This window comes from Rhinolophus sinicus, linkage group LG10 (assembly GCF_036562045.2).
Source record: "Rhinolophus sinicus isolate RSC01 linkage group LG10, ASM3656204v1, whole genome shotgun sequence".
Taxonomy (NCBI): Eukaryota; Metazoa; Chordata; class Mammalia; order Chiroptera; family Rhinolophidae; genus Rhinolophus; species Rhinolophus sinicus.
In genome coordinates, this window is record NC_133759.1 from 57597758 (window position 1) to 57614718 (window position 16961).

The 16961-nt window shown below is 42.5% G+C and overlaps 1 protein-coding gene across 5 annotated transcripts in view; it reads right to left on the bottom strand.

Moving 5' to 3' along the window:
- Positions 1–16961, bottom strand: part of PRICKLE2 (prickle planar cell polarity protein 2) — a 338765-nt gene that overhangs the window by 108703 nt on the left and 213101 nt on the right. Inside the window, exon 1 of one of the 5 annotated variants that reach the window (XM_019728353.2) lies at positions 4772–5280. The exons of 3 other annotated variants lie outside the window; for them this stretch is intronic. The gene's annotated coding sequence lies outside the window, so the exon portion shown is untranslated. Of the gene's footprint in view, positions 1–4767; positions 5281–16961 lie in introns of those variants that run through there. One more of the 5 variants, XM_019728354.2, reaches the window with a different exon arrangement.

Consider the following 16961-nt stretch of genomic DNA (forward strand, 5'->3'; position numbering starts at 1 on the left):
GCGCAGCTCAGCTCCAAGTCCAGTTGCTGTTTTCAATCTTTAGTTGCAGGGGGCGCAGCCCATCATTCCATGTGGGAATTGAACCAGTAACTTTGTTGTTAAGAGCTCACACTCTAACCAACTGAGCCATCCAGCCACCCCTCCGGCAGCTCAGCGGCATCTTGTTGCCTTCAATCTAGTTGTGGAGGGTGCAGCTCACTGGCCCATGTGAGAATCGAACCAGCAACCCTATTGCTTAGAGCTTACGCTCTAACCAACTGAGCCATTTGGCCGCCCATAGCTATAAGGCTTGATTTTTAAGGAACTGAGGAAAGGTGGGGGACTTGGGGCCAATGGCACTCCCAGTTCCACTCAAGTCAGTCACCTGCCAGTCAGAGTGCTGGACTGTCAAAGGCACCGACCTGGGTTCCATCTCTGTCCCACATCCCCAGGGGTAAATGGTGCCTGTCATGCCCACTGTGCCCTAGCACAGTTAACACACAGCAGCTCCAACGCTAGGACCAGGAAGCAGTGGGAGAGCAGAAATCAGCATTGTTCCTTCCTCCTACAGCTTCATTCCACTGTGAGCATGGCGCTGGAAACACTTTCCCACGTGAGGCTAGCCCTGACTTCCTCGATGCCTTCACTTCCAACTGGTGATGTCTCTGGATTCTGTGCCCTCTACAGTGTTAAGTCCCCTCTTCCCTGTCAGCTCTCATAAACACTGGGTCTTCAGTTCAGCCAAGCTGATTTTTACAGACTTGATAGCCAAAAGCCTGCTGAAGTTTACCCTCTAGAACCACTAAGGAAAGGCAGGCCCATCACATTGTACTGGAAAATGCACTCTTTTTAATTAAGGCACTTTTAAAAAATGGTCTGTGGTGCTCTGGTAGAAAATACACCCTGTGTTTAGCCACGAGTAGGGTTTTAGCATTTAAAATGGCCGCATTATGAGTTCTATAAGACAGATGGGGAGAGGAGGAGAGGAATTTCTAGCTGAAGGAGAACAGAGGCTCTTGTCTTCTGAGTTGTGATGTCACCCAAAGGGAGCCTTCAGCATGGCACTTCCATGCGGGATTAGAGGTTGCTGATATTCTCCCAGCTCCCTCCCCATTGTCTTCCCTCTCTCCCCTCCTCTCAACTCCTCCATCCAATCTCTTTCTCTCCTTGCTTCTATTCTCCCTCTGCCTTGTCCCCAGGGAAATAACAGTAGAAGCATCCCCTGGGTTTTAGACTCCAAACAAAGAACTACTCAAACAATAGGCCAGAGAAAAAAGAAAACCAAGTCTCCAAACTCAACTGGCTAAGTCCCCAGTGGAGATTTGGGAGACTTACGTTGCTGGAAACTCTGTGTGATCCTCATGCAACATTTTCTCCCAATCCATTTACACACATGCATGCACACACACGGGCAAAGTATAAAAGAACATTTCACTAAAAATCTTTACAGGTTAGGACGAGAGCAAAGTGGCAAGTATCAGTCAAGAACATCAGTGAGGAAAAGAGATTTTGTCAATGCCTAGCCCCAAACTTAGTTTGTGACACTTCAGAATCCCCAGCAGTTATTGGTTATAAACAACAATCATGGAGGGAGACACTAAAGGTTTTAGTGGGTCTTCAAACACAGTGGAGAAGTCCTCATCCAAATGCCACCTAGAAGTCCTGTCTGAGGGAGAGCATTTTGGCTCTTGGGTGTTTGAAGACAACAGAGAAGACAGAAGACCGTGGCTTAGGGCTTCTGGAAAAAGAGGTTTCGGCTAATTCCAGGCTGGCAGTACAGAGAGGTGGTTAAGAGTCCTGCTCCAACTCAGCCTTTGCAATCGAAGAGCAGAGGAAGCAGCACTAGACAGGGTACCAGGACTTGTCACCAGCTGTGTCATTTAGGGTAAGTTATGTTCCCTATTTCCCTATTTGGTCTTCAGTTTCCTCTGTCATATGTGCATTACAACTACTACCTCCTGTTGTCCACAGGTTGGGATTAAATGGGAATATTAAAGTAAATATGAAAGTTATCAGCACCAGAAAGAAATAGTAGGTACCAGGAACTGGGCAAGGGCATTGCAGTTGTCAATTCATAGCAATTTCATGAGTCCAGGGGAATTTAGGTCCAATTTTCACTTGAAGAAACCAAAGTTCAGAGAGGTTAGGCAACTTTCCCTAGATCACACATACAAAGGAGGTGGGCTACTGTCAAGGTATAAATACCATTCTCCACACAAAACACAACTTTAATGAAAACCAATGGCAACCAGGCATGTTCAAGTCCCAATTCTTAGTTTTTTTGAGGAAGAATTCTATACTAGACTCCTCTGGCTCCTTAATTCATTTTAAGTTTGTCCTTCAGACCCTTGCATCGGAGTTTCACTTCACCTAAGTTTAAAAGAAAGATGTTGGGAAACAGCTGTCAAATTGTGACTTAAGTATGTTCACTGACAGGAGGAAGGGCACAAATCTGGCACAAATGTATCACGTTAGGGGACAAAATCAAGGGCAGAGGACTGGGTCACGGGCAGGTGGGCAGAGGAGCCTACTCTTTTCCCTTAACAGGGGACCCACAAATGGAAGTCACCCACAGGGTGGCATAAATTCAGCCTGGTAACTTTTGAGGAGCCAGCTAGCAGGTGAAGCATATATTCCAAGGCCTCCCTGGATGGAGAAGAAAATGCTAAGTGTCTTCTCTGAAAAGAAAGAAGACAGCAAAGAACTGCCACTCGCATGCAAAGTTGCAACAATGCAAACAGAAATCCAGAAATGCATTGATTCCTATTTGGACCCTGCAGTTTTCTACCTGGGACTTGTCAGCTGCCAAAACAGGAGGCTGTTAAGGGTGACTGAGCGAAATGAATTTTCACTTTACCATCCGGTCACTTTCAGTTCTGCAAAATATAGTAGCCCCGGATAATACACTTTATTTTGTCAACTCAAGCAACTGGGTAGAAAGTTTCTTTGAGTGGGAATGGATTCGGATAGTACAGTGAATAGAAATGACATCTTTTCTGCTGGCAAAACCTCTCTGCAGACAAATGGATGTGAACATGTTGCCTTTACAGTGGACTGTTTTGTTTTTAGCAACAGCGCTTATAATGACAATGATAAAACAGTAACAATGACAACAGGAATAGCTAACATTTATACAGCATTTACTGTGCTTCTCGTACGTCATCGCATTAAATCCTTACACCAATCACCCAGCCTATAGGTTCTAATGCTCTCCCACTACATGGATAGGAATCAGTGCTCAGAGAGGAAGCTCTGTGTATCTTCAGTTCTTTCTGAATTCACAGTCTGAGCCTTTGATAAACATCATCCCATACTGTCTAACCTCTAAATTCCCTTTTCATTCCTCAAGCTTCCACGAACGCATCTTCTTTCCAATATTTCAATTTTCCCCTACCTTGCACGATGAACCTTTATAAACCTGCCATTTCAAACAATCTATTTTACTATTTCTGGCTGTCCCATGACTGTTTACAGATGACAATGCCTGATGGAGCCAACATGTTTTAATTTTCGCATTCATAAAGAATTCCCGAGGGCAGAGAGAATTTGATGGAAAGGCAAAACCTTTACAAGCACTGAAGGAGGCATTAAAACCCAAATCTCCAAAATATGGTAATTCTGTCAAAGTTGTGACTTACTCTGGAGCCCATGGGGACACTCACCCTGACCCATCTGCGAAAGCCATCAGCAGCCAGGAGCCTTATGGGAGCAGGATTAGAGCAGCCAATTTGGCCTCCAGCAAGGAGGCCAGCCTGCTTCATTTATTTTAAGTCTAACCGAGATGGTTTAAAACACTCTCCGGGAAAAGACGTTCAAGCAAAGCAAATTGCAGCCTTGCAATCTGCCGCTTGGTACATGGCAGGCAGTCCGTGACCATATATTCATTGCAAGCTGGAGCCCTCCCGTGACTGTGGTCATGGATGTACTGACTGGAGGCAGACGACGGGGAAACAAGCCATGTGCCTCAATTATACAACAGCCATGCGTGCACTGGCGATGGCATCACATCTAGTACGGATCACCTACTGTGCTGTGATATGGCACAGCCTCGACCATTTATGGTTCCTAAAAGTCCTGTTGGACCCCAGCATAGTCTAAGATCACATAACAATACAAGGACAAAAATTTTATTGCAAGAAATAGTTCACTGTATTTCATTGCAAGACCCCCATGATGGATTAGTAATGCTAATGACGGGTTTTCAGGAAACCAAGGGTGAAGAGAACTATGGATACTCCCCAAAGAAGCCGATGTGGAGAACACACTGAGTCATGTGTTTCTATGGGCTGTGCAGTCATATTCTGGAGCTCTGTCATCATTTCTAACCTGAAAGCACTGACTAAAATTAAACCTAAATAATTCAAGCGCCATTTCTTTACCTGGAAGTCTCAGCTAAGTCTCCTTAGCCCTCCCACTAACTGATTTCTTGAACTGAAACGACTACTGTGCATGAACACTACCAGGTGTTCGATTTCTAAACCCTCTCCCCTTTTATTATCATTTTTTAAAAGATAGCTGCACTTCTTTTAGAGAATGTTACTTCTCAACGACTAGGGTTTAAGTGTTTCTTCAGGACTACCTATAGCTGTGATATGTCACTTTATAATTGAGCTTTCTAATAAGCATAGAAAAGGCAAAAGATGTCAGAGGGCCACTAAAAACGATACCTAGCTAAGGATAATGGAGCCCTGATGTCATCCCCCAATGCAAAGCCTGTAGCTCTAGCTTTCTCATTCTCCTTAGAAAACACGCTGTTCTTTAATCTGTGAATTAGAGCAAATTCCTTACCTACCTCCGAGGAAGATGCAATTCCCTGTCTCAGTAGCTTCCGCCAGACCCTGCGCGCTTGTCAATTGCCCCAGTTCACTTTCTCCCTGAGTCTGGCTTCTAGGAACGCAAGCAGGGCAAGCAGGACCGCAGGCAGCCAAAGCATCTTCTTCTGGAAACGCTTCTCAAAATCTGGACCCTTCCTGAAGCCAGCAGCAGGCTCAAGCCTGAGTTGCTCGGCATTCACGTGGAAAACAGCACTGCTGGATCTAGATCCTGCTGGGGATCCACCGAGCAGGGGGAAAAGTGTGACTTCTCCCCTTCCTTTGGACCCGGTAGCCTTCCTGAGAGCCTGGCTTTCGTCAATCTGCAGGAAGGCACAGACCCCAGCCTCAGCGTCACCAACTGATCCTGAGCCAGACCCGGGGAAACCAGTTAGCTGGTCGCAGAGCCCAAGACACTAAACCAGGAAACATGCAGTTTGGCCAAAAAATAATAACTGTCGGAGGAGCTGCTGGTGGTGCTGGAGAAGGCGCTGTTGCAGTGCTCGCATCCTCCGCATGCTAATGAGGCCGTGACGTCAGCAAGTCTGTCCCGGCATCTGGACGTCCTGTCCCCGCTGCCCAGCGCTGAGATTTATTTACATGTAAATCAGCCTTGCCTTCCAAATCAATAATCCCCAACCAGGGAGATGATGGGAAGAAAGCCCTTCCTGGATGCAAAAGCCCTAGCTACTCAACCTCCAAAGGAGTACAAAAAATATCACATATAAAAGGAAGGCTTTAAAGATACATGCATTTTTTTTTTTTTTAAAGTGGCGCTCTTATGCGCAGGGGATCAGATCCGGGCAGAGTTATCAACTTGAGCACCTGTTTCAGATTATATGCTGCACAAGCCCAAGCCCAGAAGTGGAATCACAGCTCCATTATTCCTCCCCAAAAGCTGTGTGGATTCTACAAATGCCCCTACTTTCTTTTGTCTCTTCAACTTTAATTTTAGGGTCTTCGCTATCTTGAGACTATGTCATCCTTGAATTTTTGTGCATCCCTGAAATAAAACACATTTGACTACTTTCCTTAAGTGCTTGGATGGTGAATTAGTCACCCTGTCCCTCAACCCCCGACCCTGACTCTGAGTAAGCATGAGAGATGACAAAGCATACATCTGCCCTGGGCATTTGAGGACACCTGGACCTTTAGAGAGCCTTGTTTCCATCTCTCCATTTTACAGATTAGGAAACTGAGGCTTTGAGTGAAGAAGGGCCACTTCCAAGGTCACACCAAATTTCAGCAAGGATGGGCCAGAACCTGCATATCCTGGACTTCAGACTGGAGTTTGTTAAATACCTTCGGGTCTCCAATTTCCATTTCTCTGTACCAACAAAGAGGCCCATCCAAGCAATCATGAAGAAAAAACTCTATAGAATTGGGTAGCCCTGGGTTCAAATCCTGATTTTGTTTTCCGCTAGTGATGTGATCCTGGGCAAGGAACTTAACTTTAGGGGTCTTCAATTTCTTCATTTGTACCATCCCTTCATTCAATAAACATTTTCTGAGCACCTACTCTGTACCATGCACTGGTCTAGGGACTGGGTAAAGATACAGTGCTTGCGCTCTCCTAGCTCATGTTTTAGTACAATAAAATAAAAACAGTGAATGGAATTGTGGTGGGGATTGACACAATGCCACTCAATAAATAACAGTTATTTTTGACATTTTGGATGAAGTCACAAAAATTCACCAAGGCTTTCCTTCCACTAGGATGACCATTGTTTCTATCCTCTGAGTATTTCCATGGTCATCTTTTATTCTTTAAAATAAATCATTCTTCCAGTGCTGCCTCTGCAGTACCCTGGGCCAGGTGAGAGACGAGCACAAGCGAATATTCTGGACGCTGTGCCTGTGATAAGAAGCACAATGGGTTCCTGAGGAGGAGAGTGACAGAGGGGCTGGGAGGCTGGGAGACGGGTGAGTTCCATCATGCACAGAAGCGTCCCCAAGGACAAAGCAGTCAGCCTGGCTCCTTGCCTGCACGTCCTCCACCTGAAAAACCCACTCTGATGAGCTCTGTCCTTCCAGCTAGAGTTCCTGAAGCCTCAAATGAAGTTTTTTGTTGGCTGTGGGGAAGTTAAATTATGTCTTTTGTTATAGGTAATTGTATTAATAATGCTTAATAACTTCTTTTAGAATGCTTCTCTCCGGTTCACAGAAGACCTTTCATGCTGAAAATCATGGGACCCGGAATAACTTTTCACTAATAGGAACAGAATACAAGTGAATGAGTCATATTCTGCTTTAAGTCTCCAGCATACAGAGCTCAGAGCATGTGGGGAGGCGGATGGTTTCCCAGACCTCAGTATCCTTCAAGAAGAAAATACCAAATACAAAGTTTGAAGCCACCAATGGCCAAGGGGAAGCAGTGACATCCTACCCTGGTGTGGCCATGGACAAGTCACTTGAACTTTCTATGCTCTAGTTTCTTCATCTGAAGATGGGCCCACTGCTCTCTAACCTCATTATTAGCATGATCATATCCGAATTATGAGAAGCAATTCACAAATGATTGACAGTGAAGTAATAAAATGGAAAGCTGGAACACAAAGTGAAAAGTATTTAATCTTCATCTACATTTGATATGACACATGCCTATCGACTTCATAAGAAGTAACAATGTAACACGGCGTCTGGAATGGATTGCTTGGGGACAGGCCCTGGCTCTAACACTTGCTAACTCTATGATCTGGGGCCTCAGGTTCTCATCTATAACAAGAGAGACAATAATAGTGCCGATCCTTGCAGGGCTGTTGTGAGGATCAACTGAGAATTCACATGAGCACAGGCACCCAGCCTAGCACATAGCAAACTTTCGATACATATTAGCTATCGGTGGTGGAAGTAATGATGCTTTCACTGTTAAGTTTGGCACTAGTGAACTGGCTAGACAAAGTCCAAAAGGTGGGGAGGAAGCGAGTAAAGGATAGACTGCAAAATCATCCCCATTCTTAGGGTACGGCTCAAAAATCTACCTAATGTGGGTGAGCTGCTGACATGCTCTTCCTACAGGAAACAACAAAAACACTTTTCAATTACTATGAAGCTAGGAAAGAAAGCAGTAAAAATGACCAGGAGGCACCGGGGGCGTCCTGCTCCAAAGCTGTACTAGAGGACAAGACAATCATATTTCTGGGAAGCATGGTGCTTCGTCCATTCAGTTACGTTAAATGAACTCCTAAAATTTATCAGTTACTGGGTTAGGCCTGATGGACATCATGGGGACCAACACAGGGCCCTGCCTTAAAAGAGCTTAGAAATGAGAAAAACAAATAAGCAAGCAATTAAAGAAGAGGGTGACACGCGCTATGACAGGGCACGTGCAGAGTTCTCGGAGGTCTAATTATAGTCAGGAGGGGGATGGTGCAGAAGCATTTTGCTGAAGTCCTTATGACAGCATGTTCTCTGGGACTACAGCTCAGTGGGGAAGCTGGGGATCTATGCATGGCCCTTGTCCAGATTATTGAAATAACACAATCCACGGATCAACAATTCCCTGTGATTATTTTCATCCTGGAGACCATTCTATTCAGGACTTTTGGGAAAATACGCTGTTAGGTATTAGATAAGGTGAGGCAACAACTAGTTTGGAAATCTCAGAGATCTAGTAAATAGGGGCAAAATTCACACTATTTTTACAAAAACATGAAATTTCACGTTATGACAGCAAACTTCTTGGATGTAGGATCGGGGAGAACAGGTAATGGGAAACAATCAAGTATTTCCTGGGAATCTGAAATGCAGGACACTCTTGTTGGGTGACAAGGTTGCAACTACCGACCTTCAGAACTTTCTGTTGAGATGAGACAGTAAGATAGTTACATAAATGACCACAAGTGCACATAGTATAGAGCAAGAGGGATAAGGAAGACAAGATTGACTGTGGCTGAGGTGACCAGAAATCAGGAAAAATGTAACTTGAGTCAAATTCAGGGCCAAAAAATTTTTTTTGTAATTAAAAAAATTCATAAAAAAAATGAAAAGGCTGCTAAAATAGCTAAGGTCACACGTTAGCTGCTAGAGAGGGTGTTGCAGGCAGGAGAGTGAGCATGAACATGAGAAAAAAAGTGTTCACACAAATGCCGAATGAAAAGACTCATGGGCAGGGGCACAGACAGGAAGGCAGCACCCACATGACGTAACAGGCAGGTAACAACAAAGAGTCCACTCCACACGTGTGGAAAAATCAAATCATCTTTAGCCAGCATTAGTCAAAACCTTGCTAAAGTATTATGGGGAAAGGATAAGGTAATCACTCCTCGTTAGTTCAACTAAGAGAAGGGCAAGTGACAACAAGGACAGGGCCTCCTGGCGGAAGGGCTTTGAGGAACAGTCATAAGGAACAATTTTTCATCACTGTCTCCACAGGTGTGAAATCAAAAGGAATAGATTTTAAATGAACTACAGAGGGATTTCCTTGGACCTAAGGAAGACTTTTAAATATTGAGATGATAGAACTGGCCTGGGTCACTCAGAGCAATGGCAGCATCTTAGTCTTAGAAGCACTTTAAAAAGATAAAGAGAGCACCAGTTCTAGCTGATTTAGAGCCATACTTCCGGCCTTGCCACAGTGAAATACTAATTACTATGAGAGGTGCTACCAAAGTTTCAAATCAGACGTCTAATAAAGGTCATAAGTTCATTTATTTTATTAAAAAAGTATGTGTGCTATTGTGTGTGTGTGCATATATATATGTATATATATATATATATACACACACACATATATATACTATAACTACTATAAGTATATGTTATATAATTTTAAAGAAATCTATTCTCTAAAACTTTATACACACACACATAAACACACAGAGGCTTTTATAGTTTTAAGTAATCTACTCAAGACAGGTTCTCTGACATTTAGATTTCAAAATCCAGTGAATTTTTAAAAATTGGAGAGATAGGCTGACAAAGAATTGTTGTATCACTTGATAGGCTAGGCAATTATAACACAGTAACAAACAATGGCAAATCTCAGCAGTTTAACACACAAAACATTGATTTCTCACTCATGCAGTGTTGGCTGGAGGACCAGAGGCTCTCTAGGCACCTCCATCTCAAGCAGTGACTCAGGGATCTAGTCTGCTTCCTTCTTGTGTGCCTGTGATCTTAACATATAATTTCCAGGTTCCAGCAACAGCAGAAGAGAGAACTGGAGAGGTCTTAGGAGCCTCAACGTGGACGTGAATGACATCACTTCTATTAGTCAAACTAGTCATCCTATGACCTCATCCAACGGCAAGGGGGCTGGGAAGTGTATGCCCAGGAAGAGGAGAGAAACAAACAACGGGGACTCCCCAGCTGTCAATTTTTAGTTTTGCCATGTAAATCCATTTTTTATTAAATAGCACAATCTATTAAACTCACAATGTCTTAAAACAAAGGGATATTTAACATAAAAGAAATAATCATAGTCCTAAATGAATACCGGAGATGAAAGTTGTACCTGTTTTGCCCTAAAAGCGAGAAAACAAAGAAAACATTCTAGATTTTTATCCACCTTTTAATAACAAGCAACAACATCCCACATAACCATAGAGAAAAATGAAACTTGTAAAGTGCAGGTGAAGATCAACAAGGCACCCACAGAGGCAGAGTTGCCTTCTTAAAAAAGAGATTCTCCTCAATAGTTTCTAATCCCTTTCCCAAATCAGATTTAAAATGATCTGCCTCCCACAATAGGCAGGGCATTATCATTAAAAGAGCCAACAAAAAGACCCAATTTAAATCTGGCTCTATTACCTCCTAGCTGCCTGACCTTGGTAATAACAGCCACTCATCTTTTCTAAGACTCAGTCTCTCCATCTATAAAATGAAGACATGTATCTATCACCAAAGGTCTGGGTAAGATTAGATGAGCTATATTGTATAAAGTACTCTGTGGAGTACCTGGCATATAGCAAGGGTTATATAATAATAACTCCCCACTTGGGTTTCAAAGAGGGAGCAAGACTCAGAGCAGTAATGATAAAATTTTCATGATAAACATAAGGACAACCCCTCATCCCCCCAGGATCCCTTCCTTCTCTTCCATTATGTTTAAGAGTTCACTATCATAAATGCTTTTCAGACCATGGACCATTTCTATAGCTTGTGAAAAATAATCAGGCACAGTTTAAATCCAGAAAAGAGGTCTTCCTTTTTTTGTTTCCACCGTCTTAGCAATCAGCCACGTTTCATGCATTTTAATTATTCTTGATCCCAATACATAATCTAATGCACAAAATTGTAATACAGCCTTTATCCTCTATTAATTACATTAATTAAAAGGAGAAATATGGACAAGCTAGCACAGGCAAATCAAAATGAAAGAGTGTTGAAGATTTTGCTCCTTTCCCCCAAAGACTAAAGACTACCTCAATGATTTAAACCTATTTACATTATACATTTCCAGGAAAATATTGTTAAAATTGACATGATGTGCTAGCAAACATTACTTTTGTTTGAGATAATGAAAGCTGCACTTACTACCATACCTTTTGGGAACTATTCCTTTTCATTCAACAGCTGAATAAAAATCTGAATTTTCTCTCTGTAAAGGACTGGGAGAACAAGCAACTACTGCACAGGGATGCTTTGGTCTCCCCGCACTTCCTAAGCTCTTACACACCTCTCCTGGGAGAGGATGCTGGCAAATGGAGGATACCCCGGAAAAAGTCTGAAAAACTCCCTGCCTCATACAATAGAAAACTGGCAACAAACACTTGTTTTGGGAAAATTATCCTGTAAGGCAAAATGTCACAGATGTACAAACTGACATATTGCTTTTCTCAAAGGATGGAAGGAACTTACATCTTAGGTGTTTTGCACATTTTATTTCATTTATTCCTCACCATAATCCCAAACAGTAGCTCTTATTATCCCCTATTGTACAGATGAGGACACTGAGGTTCAAAGAGAAAACAAGAACGACATGAAAACCACAGCTGAGATTTGGTCCTGGGTCTGATTACAAAGTCCCTATTTCTTCCTCTCATTCAAAGGTTTGCACTTATCCTCTCAAAAACTAGTTGTATCCCTGGTGACATCTAAATGAAGTTTGGACTTAATAGGATTGTACCAATGTTGGCTTGCTATTTTGACAAATGTATTAAGACAATATGTTACCATTAGGAAAAATAGGTAAGGAAGGGGTATACAGGAAACCTGAATTATCTTCGCAACTTTTCTGTAAATTAAAAAAAAAAAAAAAAAAAAAAAAATCCCAAAACAAAAAAACAAAAACTAGTTGTATCCCAATCAGAGTGTGGTATGCTGGAAATAACTTCTTATTAAAAACAGAAAATACAGAAGGTTCCCTGGTCCTCCAGATTAGATGAAGCCTTTGTATAAAACTCACAGTATTGCTGTCTTAGATGTGTGGATGTGTGTCCTTTCCTTTAGAACGCTCATCCTGCTTCATAGTTCCACAGCCTTGGTTAGTCGTCATGACCCATCCATCATTAGTGTTACTGTTTCCTTGACTAACACCTCACTCTCTAACTAGACTGTGTGCTTTCTGAGGGCAGGAACTCTGCATTTTGGGCTCACCATTCTATTCCAAGCACCTAGCACAATGCCTGGCGACCTGACAGCTAATGACTGTTTGTTGAGTGAATAAAGTTAGATAATGATTTTTATTATTTAGAAATTAGAGGGAATTCAGAATTATTCCTGCAAGAATATCTCTCTGATCATTTGTACTTCAACATGATTTTGGGAGTAGGAAAGGAAAGGGCAGTTAACCTCTCTGAAATACTTTCTTAGCCTCCACATCCTCCTGGCTTCCCTCCTACCCTCTGGCTGTTCTTCCTCAGTCTCTTGCTGGTTCATCCTCATCCCCCTGACAGCTAAATGTTGGGGTTCAGTCCTGGGACCCCCACTCTTCTCTCTGGATGCTCTTTGATTTGGTCTAGGGTTTTAAATACCACCTCTCTGCTGATGACTTCAGGCCAGACTTTTTCCATGAACTCAAGGCTTCCATATCCACCTGCCTATGTCACGTCTACATTTGGATGTCTAAAAGGCTTCTCAAATTTAACAAGTCCAGACCTCAGTTCCTCATACCCCCCCAAATCTGCTCCATCTGCAGTATTCACTATTTCAGTTCATGGCAACTCCATCTTTCCAGTGGTTAAGAACAAACACCTTCCAGTCGCTCTTCATTCTTTTCTTCCTTTTGCCCTGACATCTAATCCAGGAGTTGGCAAACCATATCCCACTGGCCAACTCTGGTCTGCTTCAAGTTCTTGCAAATACAGTTTTGTTGGAACGTGATCATGCCCGCTCATTTATGTATCGTCTACAGCTGCATTCAGGCTTCAACAGCAGAGCTGAGTCGTTGCAACGGTGGCTGTATAGCCTGCAAAGCCTAACACATGTACTATCTGACCCCTTACACTGAACATTTTATAACTCTGGACTAGTCCTGTTGGCTCTACCTTCAAAATGTATGCGGAATCTAACACGTCCCCACCATCTCCACTATTCTCACCCTGCTCTAAGCAACTGCCATCTCTCTCTGGATGGCAGTACGAGCAACCGTCAACTCTGCCTCCATCTGGTCTAATCTTGCCCCCGTTCAGTGTATTCACAAAACCGCAACCACAGTGATTCTCTGAGAACAAATATGAGAGCATGTCATGCTTCTGCTCAAAACCCATCAATGCTGCTCATCTCCGAGTAAGGCCCTTGAGATCTATGTCCCACGACATCCTCTTCCGCTACTCTCTGCCTCGCTGTCACTTGAATTATGGTCCTCAAACACACCTAGCACATGCCTGCCTCCAGGTCTTTGCACTTGCTCTTCCTCTATCTGAAGTATTCCTCCTGTAGATAGCAGCGTAGCTTACTTTCTCATCTTGTCAAGTCTTAAAATTGTCACCTCAGGCCTTCCTGTCCTGAAATGGACCTCTCTTCACCTTCCTAATACTGCCAAAATGTTTCCCTACTTTTTCTCTTTAGCACTCTTAAAAGTTTTATTGAGATATAATTTACATATCATACAATTCACCCATTCACGTGTACAATTCAATGGGTTTAGCATGTTCACAGAATTGTGCAACTATTATTACAATCTAACTTTACAGCACTTTAACCAACCCCAAAAGAAACCCTTTAGCAAGTAGTAATCACTCTCCATTTTCCCCACTATTCTAGCTCTCGGCCAACAATACTTTCTGTCCATATATTTGCCTATTTAGAACGTGCACATCAATGAAATCATAAAATATGTGATCTTTTATAACCAGCTTCTTTCACTTAGTGTATTATTTTCAAGGTTCATTCATGTTGCAGGTTGTACCAGAGCTTCATTCTTTTTTATTATTGAATAATATTCCATTGTGCGGATACACCTTTTATTCACCCATTCATCAACTGATGGACATTTCGGTTGTTTCTACTTTTTGACTATTATCAACAACGCTACCATAAACACGTGTGTACAAGTGTGCATCCGCACGTTTTCATTTTTCTTGGGTATAGTTCTAGGAATGGAATTGCTGGGTCATATGGAAATTCTGTTTAACATTTTAACGAATTACCAAAATCTTTGCCAAGACTGAAAAGCCAGCTGTTATTCCTATTGGTGTTCCCTTATATGTGATGCATTGTTTTCTCTTGCTGGTGTCAAGATTTTCTCTTTGTCTTTCAACATTCTCAATATGGTGTGTCTGAGATTGGATATGTTTGAGTTTTCTTACTAGGAGCACATTAGCTTATTGGATGTGTAGACTAGTATTTTTCATCAGATTTGGGAAGTGTCCACCATTATTTCTTCAAACATTTTTTTCTGCTCCTTTTTCTGCTCCTTTAGCTGGTCCCATTATGCATATGTTCCTATGTTTTCATGGTATCCCACATTTCTCAAAGGCTCTGTTTGCTTTTCCTAATTTTTTCCCCCTTTTCCTCCTATTCTTCAGGTCACATAATCTTTATTGATTTACTTTCAAGTTTGCAGGTTCTTTCTTTCTCCAGATAAAATCTACTGTTTGGTTTCTCCAGTGAATTTTTCATTTCAGTTATTATACATTTTTAACTCCAAAATTTTCATTTTTACAAATTCTTTTAAAAAATGAATTCTCCTTATTGATATTCTCTATTAGATGAGACACTGTCATCATGCTTTCCTTTAATTCTTTAGAGTTTCCTATAGTTCTTTGAATGTATTTATAATAATAGCTGCCTGAAAGTCTTCAGTAAATCTGACATTTAGGCCCCCTCACAGGCAGTTTCTTTTGTCTATTTTTTTCCCCTGTATATGGGCCACACTGTATTGTTTCTTTGCATGACTCATGCTATTTTGTTAAAAACTGAACATTTTAGATGATATATTGCAGCAATTCTGGATACTGACTCCATCCTCCCTTTTCTGGAGCTTGTTGTTATCTGTTCAGTGACTGGCTAGACAAGTTGAGTGAAGTCTGTTTCCCTTGCAGTGTGCAGCCTCTGATGTTGCTTCTCAGAGGGCACGAACAAAGTTTCCCTGAGCACCTGCCAGGTCTATACTTATTGGTATCACACCCAGCTGTTGGCCTCCACTAATTGCTAGCTGATTTTCTATTGTTTTCAGCAATACCCTGCAGCATAAATTGCTCCACAGTCTGATCTGACTCAAGTAGGGCTCCTTTGCAGGATGGAGTGTTGCCAGTCTTTGAGGTGGCCCCTCCCAGAGTGAGGCCATAGCCCTAGATGGATGGCCAGGTAGAGAAGGATCCTTGTCTTCTTGGCTGCATACTCTCAGAATAGAGTTTGTCACACTGATCTGTGTTGGGGGAGGAAGGAGAGATGAATGGTATGTCACAGACTCACTGTTCTTACCAAGATTTAGTAGATTTTCCTGAATAGAGTTTCTCCATTTGCTGCATACCCTTCAGGCAATTTTTAGAAACCTTAAATGGTTGGTTTTTGTTTTCATTTTTAATTAATTTTTAGCAGTCAAATGACTTTTCCTGGTTAAAGTTTCTGCCATGCCTCACACTGCCCTTTTGGAAGTTGATATCCAGAACTTAGCACTCTTCAAGCAGTATACATTTAACTTGTTTATGTTGCTATATGGTCTATCTCCCTGTAGAGCCCTAGCATGTCAGCTCCATGCTGGGGAGGAGGATGCAGGATTTTTGTCAGTTTCAAAAAAAATCCTCAAAGCCTGCACACAGTAGGCCCTTAATAAATATGGGTTGGATGAATGGAGTCCCCATGACCCAGAGCCTATTCTATATATGCCATGGCCAACCCTAAATTTCCATGACTGATGATCCATTCATGGTTGTGACAATTATGAAGAACTGCAGTCCTGTATTTCCACATAACATTTTTTTCAATTTCCTCAGAAACTAATCACAGCCCTGGGAGACTGTCACACCTGTGAAAGTCATTGGGCAGCTGGCTGATGTAGAAAAAAGAACGAGAAGCGCTGTGGCATATACATCCCTCAACCCGCCATGCTGGATGCTGGCTCTGTTCTTTTTCATCTTAAATATTCTTTAACACCTATAAATAACTTGCTAGAAAGGGCATCTAATTTATCTTGGTATGAAAGAAAGTCCTGATGTCATGGAACTAGCCCTGGACGTGGAATCAGTAAGTCTGTGTTTGATTCTGGGCGCTGGTTCTTGCGGTCTGAGTGTCACTGAGCAAGTTACTTAACCTCTCTGTTCTTCAGAAGCCTCCTCTGAAAAATGTAAATCATGGTGATACCTTTAAAATCGTTTCTTGTTATGAGTTCACATAATCTTCCCAAAGCGTCCTGCACAAGAATCACAGTAACCACTGAGCTCATTGGGGCAATCTACATCTAACGAGAGAGCAGCTACACAAGTAGATTGTTCGTGTGATGTGTTGTGCAAAATTACCTCCCTGGAGCCACACAACTAAGTCTTCCTTGACTGCTGGGCTGAGAAAACGCCCCATCATGTGTGTTTCTGTTCTAGTCTATCACGCTTCTCCTCCAGGCCTGTGTTCCCACTCTTCAGCCCCCCTGGCTACGCCAGGCCCTGCAGAAGCTGGGAATTCTGCCTAAAGACCTGCAGTTCCCTCAGGCAGGCCAACGTTGTGGACACCACCCACCTCACAGCCGCCATCTTGCTCTGCAGAAGAGCAGGCCAAGGCAGCGTCCAAACTACAAAAGACCCGGTATCAGAACTTGAAACTCCAGCCGAAATGAGCAGTGGGAGTGTGTTC